The sequence below is a fragment of the Crocodylus siamensis genome, chromosome 5 (assembly GCF_052110815.1).
Source record: "Crocodylus siamensis isolate JL-2025a chromosome 5, ASM5211081v1, whole genome shotgun sequence".
In the NCBI taxonomy this organism is placed as follows: Eukaryota; Metazoa; Chordata; order Crocodylia; family Crocodylidae; genus Crocodylus; species Crocodylus siamensis.
In genome coordinates, this window is record NC_143399.1 from 24,262,996 (window position 1) to 24,285,932 (window position 22,937).

The window sequence follows — 22,937 nt, forward strand, 5'->3', positions numbered from 1 at the left end:
GGGTGTATATACCTGGGTGCCTCGCTCCCACTCTCCTGGGCAGAAAGGCTGGGCGGGGTACTGTTCTTTGGTGGGTGCCCATGAGCCAGATCAAAGTGCCTGATGGGCCAGATGTGGCCCATGGGCTGCGTTTTGCCCACCCATGTCCTAAACATTGCGTGGATTGATCATTTTCTTTAGGGGAAGAACTTATCTTCTCTTCCATATCTTCACATGAGGTCCCTGTGATCTCAATGGCATATATATTATATGTATGCTGAGGTTTTCCTTCTTATTTTCTGTGCTGCCCGTAAGCAACAGTGGAAGGGTTAAACAGATTCCAAATCATTTGAGGACATACAATGTTCCTGAAAGAGTCTAAAAGATATTTTCATATACAAGCCTTTGTGAACGAATAGAACACATTTGCTAAAACTTTCTGATTCACACTGATAGAATGTGCTCAACTAAAGAAGCAGCATTGTCAACCCACACTGTATGTGCACAGAACACATATTGCAAAAAATCTCTTTTTCTACTTGCTTTAGGAATGGAAATACTACATAGATACATGTGGTATTCCTGGCTAAGTTCTGTGTTGGATTGTCTGACTTTGAAATCAAAGTGAACCTGTAATTTTGATTAAATCTAATGGGTTTTAGATGTTCAGGAGGGAAAGTTCCTAACTGTACCCATATTTGCACAGAAATGTGAAAAAAAAGAGATTCGACTAAACTTTAGCCAGTATACTGTAATGAACACTGTCAGATGCTATGTGCTCTCTTTGTAGAAAAAAAACACAAGCCAGGCTAAATCACGTATTTGTTCTATCTAATTTTAGACTAAGAAAACAACAGAACAAAGAAGAAGAAATGTAAAATTTTCCATGAGAGAGAACAATGGTTTCCAAAAATGGCTGGGAGGATAGGTTAACCACAGAGCTCTCATTAATTTCAGATCCGTCAGCGTATGCCTATCACCCTTGCAACAGCTTACTTCTGAACTGAACACAAAATGGCAGCTGCCTTCAGCAGATGGCAAAGACCAGGACATTTAAAGTGCTGCAACACAGAAACCAAATCTTATAAATTAGTTACCTAAAAATACATCAGGGAGATGGGTGAATATGTCCTCTTACAATTCAACTTTTCTGCTTCTATGAAAAAGAGTGTTTAGGGCTATACATTCATATCAGTCCATGTGTTTAGATCCCATTAATTTTAATGGTAATTAATCATTGAATTAAGACAATAATATACCTTATGCTGTAGCTGGTACTGTTGTGAGCATCAGTCTTTAATAGGAGATTGTTTTATGGTCTCATGCACTAAAATGGTTAAAGTTCTGGGTAGTTTTAAAATCCACCTTCCTTTTAGCTGTCTTTATTTTTGTTCAGTGTTTCTTCTTCAGCCTTTATTCTCCTTGAACAGCTTTGCACAATTATAAAAGTAAATGATTTGAATATGATGCAAAAGAGTAAATAAACCCTTACCCTGCAATTGTTCTAGGCACTATGAAAGAGCAAATAATCATTCTGACAGGTAGACAGGAGACAGGTCAAAGTGGTCTGCTGAAAGTTTGCTTTCAACAGAGGTCAGCAATGTAAAGCTTTTTTTTTTTTCCCTCCCCATTTCAGGGTGACCCAACAGCATTCACAAATACAGAGCTAAAGTAATCAGTGACTTCATTCACCAAAGAACTGCTTTATGTCTCAGGCAGGTGTCAGTTTGCTGAAAGAGATTATCTTTTCAATAGGGATTTTTTTTTCTTTTAAAGCAGCTGTTGAGGATCTATTTCTGACTAATGTTAAAAAAATAATTAACAATGTAAAAAAAATGCCCCTCTAGGATTAATAGTAACCTCTGTGATAACTATAGTGGGAAGTATGGTAATAAGTTACTTTCCACTACTGAAACAGGCCAGGTCAGGTTCATATTATATAGTAAGTTTCACTTTTAGTTTCCCAGTATTGCACCAAAGGTGATACTACACATTACAATCTGACTATATTAAGAACACTTCAAAATTTGACTGATCACACATTAAGGCCTATTAACAAGTGCTAAGTGCCTTGAATGATGCCAGTTTGGGTGAGAATTATCTTTGAGTTATGCTACCTAGCTTGAGTTAAGTTAGCTTTTCCCTGTTCATGGGAAATAAAACCACCAATTCATAGTCCTCCAGTATCCCAAGAGGCACTACCACCACTTGGATTACTGATCATTCAGGACTCTATGGTCCTGGGCTGACAGCTGGGCAGCAGTGAGTGAGGAGAAAGGGGGAAGGGAGGCAGGGGGCAGGCAGCAGTAGGAAAAGGGGGTAAGTGGCTGGGTGTGGAGCTGCTGCAATGTCATCTCCTTGAATTGCTCCATAGAGACTCTGATTCGCCCTGTTGCCCAGATTACCACCCTGCAACCCTAATCACCCACTCTGCCTCCCCATTCATCCGTCCACCTCCTAAATCACCTCCCTGATCACTCCCTACAGCTCCTCCACCCCCAGACTGCCACCTCTATCAGCCCAAGTTTTATGAAACTGAAATGGGGATGGGAAGGCTGGGAGGGGGTGAGGAGCTGCTGGTCAGCTACAGGGCTCAGAGGGGGTTGAATCAGGCATGTGGGGGTAGCACAGGCTGCAGAAAGTCTGGAAACAGGCAGAGAGGGGATCAGTTCTTGGGCTGATTGGGGCAGCAGGGCAGTGATTTCATCTGGGGGAAGTGGTCAGGGGGAAGTGAGGCAATCCAAATGTCATAGTTTCACAGTTATCAGGGTCAGAAGGGATCTGAGCAGATCATCAAGTCCGACCTCCTGCCATGGCAGGAAAGAGCACTGGGGTCAAACGACCCCAGCAAGGTGTTCATCCAGCCTCCTCTTAAAGACCCCCAGGGTAGGGGCCAGCACCACTTTGCTTGGAAGTTGGTTCCAGATCCTAGCCGCCCTGACCGTGAAGTAGCGCCTCGTGATATCTAGTCTGAATCTCCCCTCTGCCAGCTTGTGACTGTTATTCCTGGTCACTCCTGGCGGTGCTTGGGGGAACAGGGACTCCCCCAATGCCTGCTGGTCCCCTCTGACTAGTTTGTAACAGGCCACTAGACCCCCCCTCAGCCTTCTGTTGTGGAGGCTGAACGGGTTCAGGTCCCGTGGCCTCTCCTCATAGGTCCTGCCCTGCTGCCCCCCGATCATGTGAGTGGCCCTCCTCTGGACCCTCTCTATGTTGTCTACATCCCTCCTGAACTGGGGTGCCCAGAACTGGATGCAGTACTCCAGCTGCGGCCTGACCAGTGCCGCATAGAGGGGGAGGATCACCTCCTTGGACCTGCTTGAGATGCATCTGTGGATGCATGACAGGGTATGGCTGGCCTTCCCAACTGTGTCCTCACACTGCCGGCCCACGTTCATCTTGGCATCAATGATGACTCCAAGATCCTTTTCTGCCTCTGCGCTGACGAGAAGGGAGTTCCCCAGCCTGAAGGTATGGTGCTGGTTGTTCCTCGCCAGGTGCATCACCTTGCACTTGTGAGTGTTGCATCCCATCCTATTCTCATCCGCCCACCCCTGTAACCTGTCTAGGTCTGATTGCAGCCTATTCCTCCCTTCTAGTGTGCTCACTTCCCCCCACATCTTAGTGTCGTCTGCGAATTTGAACAGGGTGCTTTTTGCCCCTTATCCAAGTTGCTGATGAAAATGTTGAACAGTGCAGGCCCAAGGACCGAGACCTGGGAGACCCTACTGCCCACATCCCTCCAGGTTGAAAATGACCCATCCACTACCACTCTCTGAGTGCGGCCCTCCAGCCAGTTAGCGACCCATTTGACTGTGTAGGTGTTGACATCACAGTCCCCTAGTTTTTTAATGAGAATGGGGTGAGAGACAGTATTGAAGGGGTGCAAATGGTGCAGGGGGCCTCTTCCTCTCTTCCTCATACAGTCTATACTGCAGTTAAAAGCCTGGCAAGCAGGGCAGGTACCGAGCAGATTTCAGACCCTATGCATGCCCCTACTTGCCTTCTCTCTGCCTGCAGGTTTGAGCAGTGCACGCTAGAGAGGATATTAACCCTTAATGTGCAATGGATCACTAGCACATGTTAACTTTAACAGGGACTAATACTCTTTACAATTATCATCTATTAACTCTAACAGTTCATCTCACCCTCAATGACTCCAACTATGCTATACTACTAACCTCAAGCTTTCAAAAATAAGAAGTCAAAGTCAAATCTTAATATTAATTAGACAAAAAAAAATCACAAGATAGAAAAATAAGCCATTTTGGGCTTCTTTGGATTACATTTGCATTTTTGTGTCTTTAATGAGCACACAGTTGATTCTTTCAAGTTTAGTTTGAAACCACAAAAGCCATAAACTTGATTTTTAATGAAGGTTAAGATTCTTCAGCAGCATCTTGTTTCCAGCCACTGTTCCTTCAAGAAAACAAAGCCAGTGTCATAAGAATTGGTAACACTGAAACTGCATGAGAATACTGGATTGTTTCTATTCAAAGTATTTTTGAATTAAATACTTATCCTTGAAGACTAGGAATGTCCCCATATTCTAGTCCTTGTACAAAGAATAGTGTCTTACACTGTTACTCTTTACTCCGCAAATTAGTCACTTGGAAAACCCTGAAATCAGCTGAAGTAATGAAAATGAGGAGGAGAGAAAACAGGACTGAAGAGAAAAGCAGGAACAGATGAAAACAAAAGCCCAAACCACATGGAAATACAAGCTTAGCAACTCTTTAACTGCCCCTTTCCCCTCCTTCCCCTTAAAACAGGGCCAAGAAATAACCACAGAGCCCTGAACAGGAGAATTATTATTTAAAAAGGTAATGGGTTTGCAGAATAAACAACTTATGATGTACAGAGGGGTTTTCTCCCAGACTATTCTTTGATACGTATTGACTTTTGTTTTAAAGAGATACAGGAGGACAGAAAGGATAAGTGCTCGATTTAGAGTAGCATTTTTTCTTTTTCTCACAAGCACCTCCAAATCTTCCATTTATATCTTGCTAAACAGGCTAACAACCCTTGTGGCTGGTGACCTAGATTTTCACTTTGAAAATCTGAGCACCTTAACTTTTTAAAAATACTAAAGTTGTATTATGTTCAGTGGTCTTCAGTGATACTGAAGTTGTATCACTTCAGTGGGTCAGATGATACTTGCAAGATCTACATGTAGAGTGAGCCAGGCACGGGTGGATCTTCCCCATTGTGTGTGAAGGCTGTACAGCTTTGTGTTGATTGGGGTTGCTGAGTCAGGAGGTTCATCCTGCCATTTCAACAGCTACATGGAGATTTCCCAGGAAAGGTGACATAGCTTATAGATGTAGTGCCTTTCCTGAAGAGTCACCCCCAATTGAGGAGGAGCTGGGAACAACTTGAGTCTATGGTGGAGGTTACCGAAGAGGAGGGTACTCAACAGCAATGCAAAAATTAAGTTTAGAGTTAGCTTTGCATTTTAGTTGCCAATGATGTGCAGATCACTTAGGGCTGACCATGCTGGAGATCTGGGGGGACTTGGGAAGGCCTTAGGGGGTATGCAAGGACAGACGGGGATGGAGCACCACTGCCCACCACCCCGCACCACCACCTCCCAGGAACAGGGCTTGGGGGGTGGGGTGAGGACAGCAGCGCCTCTCAGTGGGTTGCACAGGTGCCACCCAGCTGGCTGGATGTGGGGGGGGTGGAGTGGGGGGAGAGCGTGCAAGCAGTGGCAGCTGCCACCACCCTCCTCCACTCCGTGTCGGGCTGTGTGCCTTTATCCCCCCACCCCCTTGCTCCATGTCTGACTGCTAGGGGTACACTTATTCAAAAAGTTTGAAAACCCCTGTACTAGACAATATGAAGGTGTAATAGTAGCACTTGCTAACTTGGCTAACAGCAGCAAAAGACACAACAGCACAGGCATGAGCAGGAATGAACAACCAGGGAACAAATTCTTCCTGGATAAATACTCTGGGTTCTTACACATTAGATGCAGCTCCCCTACTGCTGTTACCTATGGTGGCTAGAATAAAGTGTGTTAGCATGTAAAACATTTGCACTTTTATTTGGTTGCAGCAGGCTTTAGCCCAGGCCTTATAGCCCACACACTGCCATAGTTCTTTCTCATGGTTACAGGCAACACCTTCCTGGGCAAGAAACATATTATCTATAGCACAGCCTCCAATTGCAATCCACCTCACCTTTGATTTAAAGTCCAATAACTGACTTTTCAGCTAGGTGCTGAAAGATCCTTTAATGTTTCAGAGCACATACTAGGTATTCATTAGCAAACCTTTTTCCATGGGCTGATGTGGAATGGTGGTTTGTAAAAAGCTGTGAAACTCTATTAAGCTCAACATTTAAAATCGAGTTTTGTGGCATTGCAGGAAATGCTTCCTTTCCTTTTTCATGTCCTTGTGAGAAGAAATTTAGGAAAACTCATATATTTGGTGGAAACTGATTGGCCACATCATGAGCACTTCTGCTATGGCCTTAAACCTGCAACCTCTAGGCTGTCAGCCATGCACCTGAGCACCCATGCTATCCCAGCCCACAGGAAATACAGGACAGGTGAAGTAACTTGGGTGGATACTTCTTTGTGGTTCTTCGGTGGAAAGGTGGGTCTTCAGAATCAATTTATATTAAACGATACTGCAGCTTTGCACACTTGATTAGATTAAAAAGAGCTCTCATAAATGTTTAAAGTACATTTTCCCTTGTATTGCTAGAGGAATTCAAAAGATTCCTCCCTAATACAGGATCACAAATAAGCCAATTACCAATGTCAACTTGGACTTGTAATTCCCAAGTACAGTACAAACTGCAGGGTTTGATTTGGGACAGATCACAGTCGACATTAATGCAGCAGTGCAGGAGAGGAAAATGGAATATGCATATGACATCTCATATCCAGGGCATCAAGTACGGGGCCAGTCTAAATCTCACTGAACAGCATTGAAAACAAAACAGACTGGGCCCAACTCCCCCTTCACACTGAGTTTACAACAGTGCCAAAGCAGATATTCATGTTGACACACTAATAGAAGAATGTGGCCCACTGGACATGGTACCATATTTGTATGGGTTTAAAAAAACTAGACTCTAAAAGTACTGTGCTAGGACATCTCTTTTGACACCCAGGCAGTTGGAACAATGGCTGAATCTTTGTCTACAGAATTCAAGAGGCCCTGATGGCACAACACACTTACACACCACGTTAAAACCCACTGATGCTAACTGAGGTCAGAGAAAGATAGATGGGAAATTGCAGAAAATTAATTCCCATATCATTTTTCTCCATCTTACCCAGTTAGCTTTTCTAAGACCATTTATTTTCATCACTTTAGTGACAGTCATGCAACTTCCATGAGGACCAAGAGGGAGATTTCCTCCCAGTTATTCCTCCTGCTCCTCTGTCGATTTCCAGCAAATGCAAAGAAAATATTTAGGTGGGGATCCTATATTTTAAAAGATCATATTAAGCAAATTACTTTGCCAATATAGGACTCAGAGTCTTATCTATTAAGAACCATGCTGTTTGAGAAATGTCATGCATACTGAACCAACATTTACACACAGATATTCTGAACCCTGTAGCTACAAGCAATAATCAGAAAGAAGTTATCTCCAGGTAATTTTTCAGTTCCATCCTGTCTGTCTGTCCATCTGCTGAGCCATTTAGACTGGGCTCACTGCTCCTGTATCTGAGCATTTCCACTGCCATTTTCTGTTGCATCCCTTGTTTGGGGGTTTTGTTATGCATTTTTTAAGGGCCATTGTTAGACAATGGCCCTAGGCAGCCTGAGAGCCATGGTCCCAGTGACATTTTTTTCAATTAGTTAGTTGTCTAAGCATTTTCCAGCAGGTGGCAGTAAAACACTGTGACAGCAGGTTAAATGAATCATTTCTCAAATGTCATCCTAAATCTCTTCAGGGTCATAGGGCTAGTAGATGGAATGGAAGATATATTTGCAAATAAAGAATATTTAATTCTTGGGGTTAAAAAAGAAGCAACAACAAAAAACCTTCTTATAAGTAGTATGTTTAAACTACTAGTAGAATCTCTTTAACCTGTGCTGCTAGTCATGTGAAATTTCCCGAATATCCTGCTCACAAATAGACAGCAAGAAGAGACAGTAATTAGTTTGAGAAGATTCTGAAGACTGTGGGAAGACGTATGTCTCCTGAAAAGGATCTGTTCACATGCCTGGGTATTGGTAATATCATAATGAATCTGCATGAAACCCGGTAGTAAAATGGTGTTTATCCTCGGGAGTATGTTCCCTCTTGGTGTACAGGGATTTATGTGCCCACTAACTCCTATTAGTGTTAATAGGAATTATGCATGAAAATTCCCCAATCCCACTGTACAGAGATGAGCATGTCCCCATAAGAGTCTGAAATATGTATTTGAATTACACCTGGCTGTTCAGGAAAGTCATAATTCTGGAACACAGTTAGTATACATTTTTACTTACTAGGAGTAAGTTTCATCTGAAACAAGAGACAGAAGTGTTAGTTGTTCTAGCAAATTATTTTGTTAGATGTGATAATCGGTTCACAGCAGGACTGCACAAGGCTACTCAGATCGTTGACAATCCTGTGTCCCATTTAGCTCAAAACTGCCTCTGAAGCTGATCCAGAGGCCACTGACGATGCTCCCAAACCAGCTCTGTAGGGAAGGCATCCCTGGGATAGTTTTGGCAGCAGCTGATCGTTTACATTGCATTTTCTTCACCTGTGAGTTACAGATCTTGCTCAGTCCCAGCACTGTTTATGACACATGGGAAGTAAAGCTATGGTTGAGTTCCCCAGCATTTCACCATTAGAAATATGCGGAAGGGGGGTGAAGGGAGGATGTTTCCTTCCCTAGTTTAAAAAACCGGAAATTTGCTTGGTTTGTTTTGTTTTGGTTTGTTTTGTTTTTTTAAATGGCTTGAGCCTTAAACTGGCTCTCTTTGGCTGACAGCTGTGTTTTGGAGCAGAAGTTATATGTCCTTCCCATTTTTGAGGGGTATTAAACTCTTCAGAACCAGATCCCATTCTTCCATTTATTTTAAGATGCCTAATCAGATTTAATCCCACCAAGGAATTGATTCAAACTGTAATCCTAAAAGAGTCCTACAGCATTACATACTGGGGATCATGGAGAAGGAAGGGGTTCCCAAGAACTGGGAGTCACAGAGCAATAGGAGGCAAAAAATTCATGGACATATTTATATTCTCTTTTCTCTCTTTCCGAGAAGTTCACCCCCAGCAATTCTCCCTCAGTCAGTCTGCCAAAGAGCAGCCATCTGTGTCCTTGAAGCTGGTTGAGCCTCGATGTTAGAATGAATCAGGCCCCTTGTATGGAACACATTAGGGTGCCTATATTTATATAACATTAATTAAAAAAATAAATTTAATTCTTTGGACTCCTACAGTTAATTATTTTAAATCCCAGCTTTCTTTTTTAAGCCAGGGAGTGAATCCAACAAATTCACTTTCAAAAACTTCTGTTAAATCTTGAAATGAAATAGAAGTAATTCCATTCCTCATTAAAATCACAGTGAAAGCTGCTGCAGGATCACTGTGTCCTTTGTAATGATTTGTTTCACCGATGGATCAAATAGGCAGTTGACAATGCTTGACTGCTACTGACAAGCTCTTCTAATAAGACAAAAAGTGTACATGTTATTGATTGCAAAGCAACAGTGTTAAAATTGGGCTTTTGTTCCTTTAAATTTTTATAGTCCACAAAATGGAGGCCTGATGTCTTTGAAATTACAGCTCCCTCTGATATTACAATGAATTATAATCTTAAACTATTTGTGTTTCTTCAAAGACTTAATACATTTGCTTATATAGCAAGCATGCTATAAAATGCCCGTATTATATTCATTTATTTATATACACACATACTACATTATATATGTGTGTGTCTACATATACATACACTTCTTTTATTATTATTCTATTTTATATATATTTATGTATACACATACACACGCTTTTATATATATTAACAGAAGTGTATATACACACAGACATTTTTACAGAGCTTGTGTGTGTGTTGCCAATCCTTTCATAGTACACATTACATGTACACGTGTGCACACATATGCATGCAAACATGCATGTGCACACGAGCATGCACATGAGTGCACCCCCCTCCCCCCAAGTGATGCCTGCCTGCAGAGCTCTGCCTTAGGCACTTAAGTTTTAGAAAGAGGCAGTAGTTCAGATTCACCCCTATACTTAAGTGTTTTCTGTTGTGTAGCTCTAAGTGTGTCCAGCTCAGTGTGTGGGTTTTGGGGTGTCTGAGAAAACTTCTGAAGTGTCTAGCTTTTCCCAATTCAATGTCTTGGAGGGCTAGGCGCAAAACTCTGGGGTTTGAACTCCATTCTGTAAACAGGCAAGGTTCTTTGGGTAGATGTGATATCTCTTATTAGACCAACTTAATAATTGGTCTAATAAGAGATATCACATCTACCCAAAGAATTTTGCCTGCCTATGTCCTTAGACTAATACGGCTACAACCAACAATTCTATAAGCAGGTATCTAAAAAAAGGTACTGTAGTATCTAAGTGTGAATTTACATATTGCACTTAGACTATTCTAAATCTGTGGAACGTTAAGTGAAGTTAAAAGTTAGAACATGCTGTGAGCAACTGCAAGTTCAGGGTTACTACTGTTTTTTGCCTCTGCAGCTCTGACTTACCACTTCGAGGGCTTGTGAACAGAGGTATGGTTAGGAGCCAGGACACTTGGGCTCTATTCCTACTTGGGTAGGGAGGGGGGAAAGGCTGGGAGCAATGCATCCTGGTATGCTGGAGGATTTCAAATCACTCATTTCATCTCCATGGAGCAGACTGAAGTTACCCTAGCACAAACTAGGTAGCATGGCCCAGAGTTAATGCTAGGTGCCTGAAGTCATAACTAGGGACTTACCAAATTTACAGCAGAAGTGAGTTGCATGGCAGCTCCTTTAATCTTGCAGGTTTCCTCGCACACTTCCGTCCCTTGCTGATTGGCTGAGGGGCCATGATGGCCCTGCTGCTTGTTGCTGACTAGCTGACCAGGAGGCAAACATGGTGCCATATTTAAAATTGTGGTTTTCACGTCCCTGCTGATCACGAACAGGTGGTGGCACCCCTCTGCCAATTGGCCGGGGGAGTGGGGTGTGTCGGATAACCTGAAAGATGAAAGGAACTTCCATAATAGCCCACTTCCACTGTGAAGGAAGGTCCGTAGTCATAATTTTGAGATGCTCAGAGGACACTTAGCACAAGTTACAGCTTTAACGTGTGAACATTAAGTGCTCTTAATATGGTCTAAGTGCAATGTATAACTTCACCATAAAACTTGTAGATCCATGTTATCTGATGGATCTAGACCCTAATCACTGTAGTGCAGTCATTGTAGTAGCACTGGTCACAAAGTCAGTATTTGCTCATAAACTGCAAGGTGTTACTGCGATCCATAGTTATTTCCTGTTCTATATGTGGAAAAATACTAAAGTATCTCAGATCAGATACTAGTTTGACAATCACTCCACACTGTTTCTTTATCCAAAATAGCTGCTATAGCACTTCAGTATTGAACTTCCTGATACTATTTTAAGTGTTCTCACCTTCAGTCTTAATCCAATATTCATTCTGGAGAAAAAGAGCAAAGACTAACAAGCACACACTTTCTGTTCACTGTGAGCTGAGCAGGGAAATTGAGGAAGAACTGTATTTTTCACCCAGGCCTCTCACAGCTTTAGGATGGGCTTCTTAAAAAGAAAAAAAAATTAAATCAGCAGCTCTTTGCTTGGTGGCAAAGAGTTGTAGGCAGGTGCCATTGCTACAGAACAACCTCTGTGCTTTCATCTGTCAGTGACCTTCTGCCATGTGTGCTGAGACCTACTTCCTAATCAGTAGAGTTTATCAGCATGAGGCTGGATGATTGGAAACTGAATCAAGGATTTCAAGAAGGGCATTTACTATTAGTCATTTAGAAATGTATGCACTCAGCTCCAATATTTTCAAATGTGGGGGGGCTCCTGGACTAAACTCATGCTTCAGAATTTAAATAATTTGATTTTCAACTTGGTATATGCTTGGGTCATCTCCCTCAACTGTCAGATCCCTTAATGGAGTGCTTCTGTATAGGCTGAGGTAGTGCAGCAATTTGACAATGCTGGCCTAGGTATGCACTACTGTCTGGCAACAGGCACTTGCTGCTAGTGGTGACGAGTTGAAAGAAGCTTGTATTGCTGTTCCTTCTGTTCTTTCTGCCCTGTGGACAAAAAGGAAACCTTCAGTTTCCTGTTTGTCCATCTGATACTTTTACCAGTGCTGAACTTAGTCAAAGGGAAAAAGAGGAAATATAACAGAGATTCTCAGTAACACAGCATCCTGTCCTTGTGTGGTGGCAAAACAAATACGTTTAAAGCAAATGCTGAGCACTGGCAGATCTTTCTTCTTTTTGCTGGATGCAACACAATGCCCTTCTGCCAGCAGGCCAGCTAGGCTGTGGTTAACAGGATGCTGATAAAAACAAGGTGCTATGCAGGAAGAATAATCAGCTACACAAAAGGGAAATTCAATTTTGGAATGCATCAATAGAAATATCAGGTGCAAGACAGGGGAAGTGATAGTGCCTCTCGACTCAGCCCTGGTTAGGCTGCATCTAGAGCATTTTGTGCAGTTTTGGGCTCCACATTTTAAAAAGTACATGGAGAAGCCAGAGATAGTGCAGAAGTGGGCAACAAAAATGATAAAGGGCTTGGAAGGCAAGTCATACAAGGGGAGGCTGAAGGAGCAAAGGTTGTGTGCCCCCAGAGGCTGGGCACAGCGAGCTCTCGCAGGCAGAGGCAGCGCTGTCGGTGGTGGGGGCATGGTGGTGGCTAGCGGTGAGCTCCTGTGGGCAGCCGCAGAGCTGTCGATGGAATCGGGGGTGGTGAGCACCAACCGTTGTTGTCAGCAGCCAGTGGCAATCAGGAGCTGCCCACAGATGCTGCCACCATTGTCACTGGCAAGGGGAGGTGGGTGGCAGTGAGCGGCGACTGTCTGCAGGGAAGTGCTGGCACTGAGGAAAGTGCCAGCAGAGCTTTTGCCAGGGACTGCACCGCCAATCTCACAGGGTGCATGCGTATCTGCGTGCACCCCCTACGCGTCGCCAGTGGAAAAGTTGTTGAAGAGGAGACATGATAGTCTTCAAATACCTGAAAGGCTGCCATGAAGAAGAGGGAAGAAATCTCTCTCTCTTGCTTCAGAGAGTAGGACATGGACCAATGGCCTGAAGGTGCAGAAAAGTAAATTTAGATTGGATATCAGGGAACTTTGTTGCAGTGAGACAGAAGAACAAGTTGCAGAGAGAAGTTGTTTAATCTCCAGCATTGGAAGTGTTCACGAGGAGGTTGGACAGGCATTGTTCAGGAATGGTGTAGGAGTAGCTATGCCTGTGTTCTACTATGGGTATTTCCCATGCTTCTGGGTGTTGCTGGTTGGTGCATTTCCCCATTACACTGCTACATGTGTCAGGGTTCTTGTTAAACCATTTTTTGTTTTATCTTCCATGTTAAAAAAAAGAGTGTTAAATTTTCCCTTGTTTTTTTCCTGACTGATTCTAACACTGTCTTGACAGAAAGTGGATTTCCTTCTTTATCCAAGAAACAAGCAAATCACCAGTGGTAGCAGTTGACCACCCTGCCATCATACCATGAACTGAAATATCGGAGGAAAGAAGGGAAGGCAAGGTGGTGCTGTTCATTTGCATCATGGCAAAATATCTAGTGGAGAATTCCAGATCATTTCGTTGGTCGGTGTAATTCTAACGAAGCTGAAGGAACTACATTATTTTAATCTAGCTGATCTCCAGGTTATTATCAGCATTTGAATGTTGCAATATCGAACACAATAGTGGAGTCTGTGGAATAAATCTATTTCTAGTAAATATGGACTGGGACAAATGGCTTTCACTTATACTACTGTAAATCAGGATTAACTTCATACTTCCACTGTAACAGAAATCCAAATCGCACAGTTAATTGGATGTGTTGGAAGTTATGACTGATGACAAAAGGAAAGCTTTTCATCTTTTAATTTGTTTTGACCTTTTGCGTTTCTTCCTGCCCTTTTGTCCATGGGACAAGAAAAACAGAAGCAACAACAGTACAAGCTCCTTCAACTCAACAGGAGTGGGTGCCTGTTACATGCATACTTATTTTACAAGTAGTTCTAACATTCACATTTGAAACATGGACTCTTGTTCCCTCTCTTGATCAACATGTACTAAATATTTAATAAATATTTGCTGTGTCACTCTGTTAATCATACTATATAGGATGCTTTGCAAAGCATGTAGAAAGACAAGGCCCTGTCATAGAGAAAAAAGCAGGGAAGAAGGGTATGAAATACCAGCTCAGTGACATAGGCAACGCTACACACCACTCCGGTTGTTTTTGACGTTAGTCTGTTTTTTAAAGACAAGCTGTCTCTGCACTCCTGCCCCCCTTGCTGCTCTGGCCCTAGTGCACTAACCTTGTTGCTCCCATTTCACAAAGAGCCCTCCCTTCTTATTTCCCTTCTGACCTGCATTCTCCTCACTGGTGGCTGTAACATGGTGATAAAGACAAAGACAACAGTAACCTCAGTCAGTTTGTGCTAAGATCATGTGATACTGAGGCTTGATTTTTAGAGAATTAACTGGTTGGTATAAAACAAAGAAAACAAAAAAACCAGGAGTCCTCAGGAAGCCAAGAACTTTTGAACCCATTTAAACAAATAAGTGTCAGAGGAGCAGGTTTATCACACGAAAACATTTTGAAATAGCCAAGCCAAAACATGTAAAATAGGATAATCAGCTAGAGCTCTCTGAAACCAATGTCTAGTAGAAGAATGCACTTGTTTAAGGAATACAAGTTCCTGTCTTTCAGAGGGCAAAATACAATGAGTCAAATTTATCTGTCACTTCCACTGCAGTTTCATGCCTCATATCTTTCTTTGGTTTCAAGCTGAAGCATATGCAAGGGTACAGCCAAACATCTCCACTCACTCTCATTTTGATCATGTCTTTCAAAAGTGTTAATCTGGTAACGAAAAATGTTAAGCATGTATTTACCAGGGTTTTTTTCTTGCCCCCCTTTTTTTTAATGGCACAGCAAAATGGCATTTTTCCAACAGCACAAGGAGGGTTAAAATTCTCCAGCACCAGCCTCCAGAGACTGTATTCACTGTGGCTCCAGATGGCGTTCACAATTCTCTAAAGTGTTGCTGCTCAAATAAGTGACAGATGTGGAGTTGTAATTTGGTGTTTAGGTCCACTAAAGTAAAGCATTGTGAAATCCCAGAAGTCTACAGTTGTACTTGTCACATGACAGTGGTAGAAAAGTGCAGAAAGACTTGCTTCCTCTTAACACCGAATGAGAAACCTATTCAAATAAGGCAAACATTTGTTGCCTTTGCTTAATGCTAGACCTTTGGCAAAGAACTTTCCCTTAAAGACTCCCCTACTTGGTTTTTACTTCCATTTTAAGGAAGAACTGTACAGATCCTCACGGTAATTTTTCCTTAAAGGGACCAAATTATCAATAGATCCATTTCTGCTCCCTCATTTTGGATAGGATCTTGGAAGATGCTCAGCATCTCTAGAAGTCATTGGGAGTACAAGGCATTCAATACTTTCCAGGACATGCTTAGTAGCTGGTTGAATTGGAGCCTTGTACTAATTTTACAGCCATGTAAATCTTGAAAAACTCTTCACGTAGTTTACTACATACCGGAGTAAACGAAACTAGAACCCAGTCCAATAGGCTTATACCAACATTAGGTATCGTTTCCTATCAAAGACATAGCATTGGTTTGGCAATTCTTTTTCTTAAGAGAGGAGACTGATTTTTGTGTGTTTTTTGTTTTCTTCCTCCCCACCACAGGGCCCGTTTGGAATGAGAGTCGCTCTGTTTCGGTTTTAGAGTCCCTCTGACCTACTTCTTATTGGAAGGCAGAAGTCAAAGAGATGACTACTCTCATGTGAAGTACACATCTGCTCTGGTCATACTCATCTATAGTAACAGAAAAATGAGTCAGAAGTCAGCTTGTTCTCCTGGAATTTCAAAGGCTGGAGAAAATGCTACTGCTTCAACAGAAGCTGTTCAGCTCTCATGTAAGAACAGAAGACAGACAACTGTCACTTGTAACACTTTCCACAAGTATTGCTTGAACTATGATAAAGGGTAGAGAGGTCTAAGGTAAGCTTGCAGTTGTATACTCATTTTTGAATTGTCTGGAAGAATTGCATTTAATTGCAGGCAATACTTGGCTGTGGTTTGTATATAAACAGTTTATGAAGGCTCTCTCTTCAGTTGTCTTGATAACTTTGATTCCTTGAAAGGCCATCAGAGTTAACTCATTAAAAAAAGAAAGAAAAAAGAAAGAAAGAAGTCTTCAGGTTGCTATTTCAGATTTGTCACAAAGACAGAAAGTAGAGTGTACTTGTATTCGTCTTCCTCATTCCATGGTATTCTAAATTCAGCTATCTCCTATTGATATGCTCTGCAGGTTGTGTAGATCCAGAAGAAAACATATGTCCAAGGTATCTGTTTTCAGTTTAATGTATATACTTTCTTTTTAAAGAGAACAAGATGCTTGAAGGGGGAAAATGATGGTTCCATACACTGATCTCACAGGCTGTGCAGCCTGGGTGGTTTCATTGAAACCTAGCTGGACGGGAGGGTGTTTCATTTTCCCCCCATTATTGGAAACTTTCTTCCTGCTGTGTTGGTTGGATTGTATTGTCTGACTCAATAGCTTGTAATACTCTTATTCAGCATAGAAGTATTGCATACAAATCATTCATTAAAAAGGTAGAATATAGGATATCGTTGAAAGTTGCTTTAAGATTCGGTTGATGCCTTTTCAATTTTGTTTAGCTTCAGGGGAGATATCCTAGCAAACTGCTATCATTTAATGCTTTTCTCATTTTCCCAATAATCCATAAATCCGTGTTTCCCCTTTAAATGCTGCCTCAAACTCATCATTCCCCTTCTCTTTTGACATGTTCAGTTTTCAGGCAGAGCGCCAAGTGGTTCTTCAAGTGTTGGCTCTACAGTACCCATTTTCTCTCAGAATTATTCATTTTACCTTTGGATGCTTTACCTCTTGGGTTTAGCAGATGTTTTTGCCTTTGTTTGTATTATGCACTGAATACCACATCAGTATTTTGTGGCCAAGCATCCCAACTCCTCTCCCCCCGCCATCATCTTCCTCTTCCCAGAAAGCAACATTAAGACCTTTCCATTAACTAAAAGAAAAAAGTTGTCCCTGTAGCTATGAGCAACAGCCCAAAAGTTCTTGTAGGGGGATTGTGGATCCCAGGTGAGAAAGAGAGTTATATCAAAGATGATGAAAACTGCTTTGAAATTAAGGCTGCGTCCGCACAAGTGGACAAGGTGTGCTGCTGCTACTTGTCCCTGCGGAGTGCCTGTGCCATATGCCCTCTGGCGCATGGCAGGTTACCCTGGGTGGAGTAAGGGAGGCTGAGGCCAGCACTGCGCTGGCTCCACCACACTTACCTGTGGTTCTGGGGGTCTCCTGGGGCTGCATCAGTGGTGATCCTGCTGCTTGGAGCCTGGACAACAGCTGGACTGTGGCTCTGTCCAGCCAGGCTCTGGTTTTGGGCAGCCTGCACTGCTCCCATGTGCACCGCCGCTTTCTTTTTTTTGCACAGATTTTTTTGGATTCTGGGAGATCCTGGGGTCAAAACACGCCTCCCCCACACTGCTACTTTGCAGCACAGAGAACAGTTGAAGGTGCAGTATGTGATGCTATTTTAAAGCCAAACTTACAGCTTCAGTAAAAATAATGGAGCAAAAATAGGGGAAAAAAGAAAAAAAAAAAAGAAATTCACTATCTAGAATATCTGGGTATTAGAGGAAAGAAACATATAAAGAATAGATTTTTTTTTCCAGACAAGGCTGACTCTCTCTTTTTCTTGCATAAGATTACATAGGTAGTGGGTGAAGGGAGACATAATAAATCTGGATTTGGTAAATCATTCAACATGGTGCCTCACAAGTTCTCATTCACAAGATGAGTTTAAATTGGCTTGCATTTATGTGGAATAAGAACTGACCAAGGAGTTCATATGAATAGTTATGATAAATAAAAAGGATTAAGTAGGAGGGAGATATTGGTGAGTTGCTGTAAGGATTGGGATCCAGTCTTATAGCTAGTCTTATTTAATGCATTTAGCAGTGTTTAGAAGGCAGAGTACACATCACTTCAGTAAAATTTACTGGTGACACCAAAACTTGTGAAAATCTGCAATCACCTCAGAAATCTGAAATGATAAATATAGTAGGAGACAAGACTACATACCATTTGAAAGAGAAGGAGATGCAACAAACAGTTCCAAAGTGGCTGCTTTAAAGCAGCTGCTCTGTAACTGATGAATGCGAAGAGCTAGCTCCTTGCAAGGACTTTTAGGAAAAGTGCAGCCTACACTACGAAAATCTGGTAAGAACCACACCTTCACAAAGGAATATGGTCTGTCTCTTTTGACAGCATAAGGAGTTCATTGCAGCCTACTGCAAACAACAGAATGGTTCTCACAGATCTCAAAAGCTTCTGGATCACAATCTATATCACAAACAGAGATGGTCATGAAAATAAAATTTCTGTCTTGTGATAGGTAATTTTAGAGACTTTGGAATTTTTCTTTTGGTCCTAAATAGGATGAAAATGAGGGGAAAAAAATCGCAGAATTGAAATGTTGCAATGAGTTCATTTGAAACAGAATCATGGCATTTTTGAGAGAACTACTTCCTGGGATTTCTATTGTTCAGATTCGTTGATTCTGGATAGGAACTGGCATGTCATTTTCAATAAGCATCTGTGGGGCCTTCCAGGGTCTTTGGTTCTTCCAGAGTCCCATCATATGACAGCCTCACAGCTAGGCTGCCAGATTTCAGGGATAGCTGACTCCTTGGTGTGCTGCTTCTTGAGGCATCTGAAAGTCTGGAAGCCCGCATATACCGGACTCGGGCAATCTGCAGTGTAGCAGTCCCAGAGCCATGGGTCTGGAAAGCCTAAGTTCTCCAGGCACCTACCAGGTGAGCGTGCCAGAAACATGCCTGTTTTATCAGGAATTTGTCGAAACAAAGGGGTTTTAGCAAAATATTCGCTTTGATGAATCAGCAGTTTCCAATGAAAGCCTGTTGGATCAAAAAAATTCCTGAGCAGTACTAATCAGAAATTCCTACTGCTTGCTAAAATTGTTCCTTATTGTAAATCTCTCAAAACATTTATGGCTACTAGGAACTGTTAACTGTAGCAACTGTGGAACTGTTTGCTTGAATCTCTTTAAAGAGATAGGATTGTATTTCACAAGGCAATAATGTGTAAAGCTTTACCATGGAGAATTTGTCTGAACAGCGTAGATTAAAGTACTTCCAACTCTGCTGAAGTTGGAAAGTAGATGGCTAAGTTAGCTCGGCACAGTTTGTATCCTTTATGCATAGGGAGAGGTAGAGAGCTGTACATATTGTGAAATGCTCTAGCACGTTTGCATGGTTAAATGGAGTATCAGCACACAGCAATTCCCTTTTTGTATCTACCCTACAGACTTCATTCTATATAAAAAAGCAGTGTTTTGCTCTGATTTGCTGGGGGTAGCATTCTCATTTTGATAGCCTGAGCTTCAGTGTGACAAAGCGAGTGTGTTGTGCATGTCTGAAACAAACCAGAAGGAGTGTCACAGGAAGCTAGCTAGCCTCCTCTTCTGTCTTAACTCCTCCCTTGAAACCTTTGCCATGTAGGCTTTAACATCCCACCTGCATATATGTGGGTACAGCAACTGGGTGAAAAGATGCCTGATTTCAACAATGGAGAGTGAGGGCTACAAGTAAAAAAAAAAATTAGGGACACTGCTGTTAGGCAGAGGTGCTCTGAACTCTTCTGCTTAGCAGGGGCAATGCTTATTCTGCTGTCTGCTGCACCAGAATGAGCACATGCACATGATGCAGTATTCTTTATGGCTAGTTCGGAAAAGCACTTGCTTTTTGTGTCATTCAAATCACTTGCTTCTGGGGATAAGAAGATATGAAATGGAGGGCAGGGACTTGCCCACACTGTCTCGAGGCTGAGGGCCAGTGCTTAGGGATTTTCTAGGTTTCTTATACCTGTTTCATAATGAAACTTTCTATTTCTTGCAGTCCCATAAAAGAAGAGAGTATTAAGTACCCTATAGGTGCATCTACATGAGACGTTTACTGCAGAGTTGCCTAATTAAGTTCTTCAGTAAATGTCTTGGCATCTGTGTGCGTGGCCTTATTAAGCCTCAGGAAATGAATAAACTCTGTAGCAGATTAGAACTTGTAAATGTAAATATATGTCTTTCTTGCTGCAAAGATTTTTTTGTTTTTTTCATGTGCAGCAGCTCATGAGTAGACACTGACCCGGCTGGCTGGGCCCCAGCCGGCCGCTCGCAGCATGTTGAGCTGGGTCAGAGCAGTCCCAGGCTGGCCCCTGGGCTCCCTGCCAGCTCAGTCTGCTTTGACCCGGCTCAACGTGCTGCGGTCCTGGGTGCGCATGTAAATGCAGCACCCAGAGCAATAAACTCTGGTGTGATCCGAGTCAGAATTTATTGCTGCACAGTAAGATGTTCATATAGATGTGCCCTATGAAGATTACACATCCATACTACTGAGAGAATAATCTCTGTGAGTGAAATTGAGAACTTTATCCTGAATAAGGCTCTGTATCAGCAGAACTTTGTGCCCAGGCAGGACACTTTGCAGCTACAGAATTTATGTAGGGAATATTTATAAGTAAAATAGAAAATAATCACTCAGAGTGGGACATGGGAGGGAGGAATGTGGAATCTGCAAATATAATTACTTTTTCCTTCTAAATAATGTAGTGTCCCAAATAAATAAATATCTTCATATTAATAGAGTGCTGTAAATGTAATGTCCATGCTTGCCAAGTGGGACTTAAGGGGTGGCAGGACTTGTTTCTTCACAGCAGGCAATGATTAGGGGAGTCTGCTTTGCAGTGTTGCTCTGCTCTTGCAATCTCACTGTGAAGATAATTAACCCCAAATGCTGCAGCTGCTTTGAAATTTACTTTCAGTGCACTGAGGAATGAGAAAGGAATAATTTATTTTCAGAATAAACAGTTCCTTTTCCATCTAGTTCTTATTTGCTTCTGTTTTATAGCACACCTCCAAATGTTAGTATTGTCATAAGCACCTCTTTTGGAGGGTTGGAATAGAACCCTCTCCCAGCAAGCACGTGATTTCAAAATTAAATATTAACACCTTACATTTATCTGTCTTTTTCACTGATGTTTTTGCCTGGCGGACCACCTGGAGGTGCCATACACCTTTCAGAATCTCATTGTCTGAAAAGATCTTAAAAAAAGGCTTTTCCTTCCCAAATCAGACAACCAGTTATCAGTTGGCCAGAGAAACAGGACATGCAGATTTCTTATTGGAAAAGCAGTTTGTACATTTCATTCAACTCACCTGAACACAAGCTTCTTTAGAAAGTCCTGGACAATATCCAAATGCTCTTTTTCACTTGACTATTTCTGTTGGTTCTTGCATTCCATGAATTTAATCTGAGGTAAGCAAATGGGACTTTTCTTATAATGACTCTAAACCCAGAATAATAGTTGTGAAATTGCCACTAAGAAGATAAAAAAAGTACAAGAGAAAAAAGTACTAATTTATGACTTGACATGCAGGCTATCTATAAGGAGTACATGATTTATTTATTTGTATCCTATCAAACCATAGATTCTTTGCTAATTCTATTATTCTTATCTCATTATTTCTAATAGATTAAGATGTGTTGGTTGATAATGATTTTAGTTTTCCATTTCAGATATATCCAGTGATGAATAAAACAACACAGGGGCCACATCTACATGTGTGCTTAACTGTCATGTAGACTAGTTGTGGAGTAAAGCATCAGCATCTAGATGTATGATAGCACAGCAGTAGGATAGCACTAATGCCACCATAAGATAGTACTGCCAGTGACAGTACTATCTTATTTGAGGATAATATACTATGATTAAATGTAGATGCTGACCCTGGGGGTAAATTACGGGGCTGGGAGACTCCTGCCTGCCACCTAGTCACACTGTTCCACACTTTCAGCACCCTCATGCCCGAGTCAGTCCCTCTGCTGCCCAGTGCTGCTACCCTGGAGCCCAGGGCTGAACTTCAGTGCCCCGACCCTGGCATAAACTGCTCTGCCCTTGCTCAGATTGCTGCTGTCCTTGGTGCATATGTAGATGCTGTGCCCAGAAGTAGCTTACTTCAGCTCAAACTGCTCTGGAGTTTATTGCTTTAAATCAACTGCATGTGTATATGCACCCAGTTTGATCCTGTTGTTACACCTATTTTTAAGTATAAAGCACTTTCCATTCAGTAAGGGTATCCTACAAAGCCTTGTATGGACACTTAAATTTGCAAGATTGGGGTCTCTCAGGGTGTGTCTAGAGGAGATGCTTTACTGCACAGTAGCATAGTTTACTGCACAGTAAGCATGTGCATCTACACATGCACATGCTTACTGCACAATAAACCCCACTAATCACAAGTACATTTTCTACCTGCAAATGCAAGTAGCAAATTTACTTTCAATTAGTAATGGTGCAGTAGAACTTATATAGATGCCTGACTGGGAGAAAATCTGCTCCTGGTCAGCTGGCCCCTAGGGGGCAGAAGATTGTTTCCTGCCCCTGGGAGCTGCTTGCTGCTGGGGTGGGATCCACCACCACAGCCCAGGTGGAGACTATGTCCCCCTTCCCCAGCAGCAGGGAGCTCCAAGCCCTCTACTCCAAGATCTTATTGGGGAGTGGAGGCTGGGAGATCCTTACCTACCAGCATCTGCTTCACCATGACTGAGGAGCAGGGAGCTAGGAGACCCTTATCTCTCAGCACCAGCTCTGCAATAGTAGGGCTGGCACTGGCAGATCCTAGAGCTCCCCCTAGTGTCAGC